Source organism: Choloepus didactylus, chromosome 3 (assembly GCF_015220235.1).
Source record: "Choloepus didactylus isolate mChoDid1 chromosome 3, mChoDid1.pri, whole genome shotgun sequence".
NCBI lineage: Eukaryota > Metazoa > Chordata > Mammalia > Pilosa > Megalonychidae > Choloepus > Choloepus didactylus.
The window spans coordinates 201,783,900-201,786,522 of record NC_051309.1 but is presented as its reverse complement, the minus strand read 5'-3'; the positions used below and the strand labels follow the sequence as shown (position 1 = coordinate 201,786,522).

The following is a 2,623-nucleotide window of genomic DNA, read 5'->3' as shown; positions in this document are numbered from 1 at the left end:
AGCAAGGATTTGCCTTTGTATATCCTTGGCTTGTTCTCAAAAGTGTATTTTGTATCTCTGTTTTTGGAACTGGAATTGGCAGTTAACATTTATATTTCAAAACTTTAGAGATTCCCTTACTTTATAGTAAAGTTTCTGTTAGAAATGTTCAAATTCAATTAGTTCACAAGGCAGGCTGCCATTTGAAACTAGCTATTTTCCTCTCAATATAGCAGAAATTACATTATTATTTAATTTATTTCTAAAAGCAAATATTTGAGGAAAAATCTGTAATCATTTATATCAAACCCAAATTAAAGCTAATTAGATTTACCGGAAGTATCTGCTTGTATGGTTACTTAGGCCTAGGAAGAGAAAAATTTAAAAAAACAGCCCTCCAGTGTCTCTCTGGATGTGTCTTATACGTTGGAGAGAATAGGAGGGATGCAAAGGACCATACCAGAGGATGGATAATTTCTTCTTCCTAATTCTTGTTCCCTCTAGTTTCTCTTTCTATACCTTGAAATCCACCATTCCACACAAATTTGGTTACCAACATGAATAAATTATTCAAGGTTTGATGAATTAAGGAATGAATGGAATAAATGATTGGTTAGAAACATCAGCTGAGAAAAACTATATCTTGTATAACAAGTTAGCCTTACAGATTGCATACTGAATTAAAGGTACATGCTAAGGGAATACAATTTTATTTTCTAAACAAAAGGATTTTTTTGAAGACTTCTGGTGAAGATGGCAGAGTAGGGAGCTCCAGGACTGAGTCCTTCCACCAAAACAACTGTTAAACAGGCAGGAACTGTCTGGAGCAACCGCTTTGAAACTCTGGAGGCTAGAAGAGCAGGAAGAAGAGGCAGATAATTACAGTAGAGTTGTAAATTGCTTCCTGCATGCAACAGATAATAGAGCCCATTCCCTACTCTTGCAGCAGGCTGCTGCTGGGTTCAGTCCCTGGTGCCGCAAAAAGGGACAAAAAAATACTTTTTTGTTGACAAAAAGGGACATAAAAATACTTTTTCCCAAGAAAAGGGGTGGGCATGGGTGATTACTGATCAGGCTTTTTTAGAGGATCTGGATTGCTGGGTCCTAGTCTATTGTTTCAACCCATCCCAGACAAAGGTGGCAGCAGGCATTGTTTTGACCCTGCAGGGACAGGGGTGAGGGCAGTGGAGATTTAAAAATGCAACACTTCCTCAGGGCTGCAGACAACAGCTAGCTGAAGTGCTGCACTGGCTGGGCAGGCCAGGAAAGCTCATCTCTGGGGAGCCGTTGGAGAAGTTTGGCACCCTTCCTGACCCCCTCTCCAGGGCACTTTTGAGCCAGTCTGCTCCCCTTATAGTGGGTTCCTGACACTGTTTGGGCTGGGAAAGACTGACTTGAGAAAGTCCTCTCCAGGGTGACCGTCCTTGCAGAATTTGTCCTCTAAGCAACAGCATTATGAGACAATGAAAGGAATTAAAAAAGCAAAAACAAAAGCAAAAACAAAAAACTAGAGGCAGACAGTCAGAGACAAAGACCTACTAGCTTACAATACTGGGGAGAGGGAGGTCTGATTTCTGGGAAACAGAAGGAACAACCAAACTCATGTGAAAAGGGGAACACCAAAACAACAAACAAGCAAAAGCCCAGGACAAGACACAGGCTCAGAAAGACAGGGAAACCCTGCACCCTGAAAGAATAATGTCTTCAGCAAATGGTGCTGGAAAAACTGGATCTCCATTTGCAAAAAGAGACAAAGAACCTCTACTTCACACCCATATCAAAATCAACTCAAAATGGAACAAAGACCTTAATGTAAGAGCTTTAACTATCAAGCTCCTAGAAGAAAATATATGGAAGCATCTTCAGGACCTTATGTTAGACAGTGGTTTCTTAGATTTAATACCCAAAGCAGAAGCAAGAAAAGAAGAAATAGGTAAATAGGACCTCATCAAAGTTAAAAAAAAAGCTGTTCAGGATCCATGACCAAGAGGAGGGAGGAGGAGGAGGAGAAAGTGGAGGAGGCACCAGGCGGAGGGGAATTGTCAGTATTTAAACAGACCAACACCATGCGTGAGTACAAGCTAGTGGTCCTTGGTTCTGGAGGCGTGGGGAAGTCTATTTTAACAGTTCAACTTGTTCAGGGAATTTTTGTTGAAAAATATGACCCAACGATAGAAGATTCCTACAGTAAGCAAACTGAAGTAGATTACCAACAGTGTATGCTTGAAATCCTGGATACAGCAGGGACAGAGCAATTCACAGTGATGAGGGATTTGTATATGAAGAATGGCCAAGGGTTTGCACTAGTATATTCTATTACAGCTCAGTCTACATTTAATGACTTACAGGACTTGAGGGAACAGATTTTACAGGTTAAGGACACAGAAGATGTTCCTATGATTTTGGCTGGCAATAAGTGCAACCTGGAAGATGAGTGAGTAATTGGCAAAGAACAGGGTCAGAATTTAGCAAGACAGTTGTGTAACTGTGCCTTTTTAGAATCTTCTGCAAAGTCAAAGATCGTGTTAATGAGATATTTTATGATCTGGTCAGATAGATAAATAGAAAAACACCAGTGGAAAAGAAGAAGCCTAAAAAGAAATCATGTCTGCTGCTTCAGACACACAGTAAGCAGCTGCTCTGA

The 2,623-nt window shown here is 40.4% G+C and overlaps 1 pseudogene; it reads left to right on the top strand.

Moving 5' to 3' along the window:
* The first annotated feature begins 2,045 nt into the window (after positions 1-2,045).
* Positions 2,046-2,623, top strand: LOC119530615 (annotated as a pseudogene).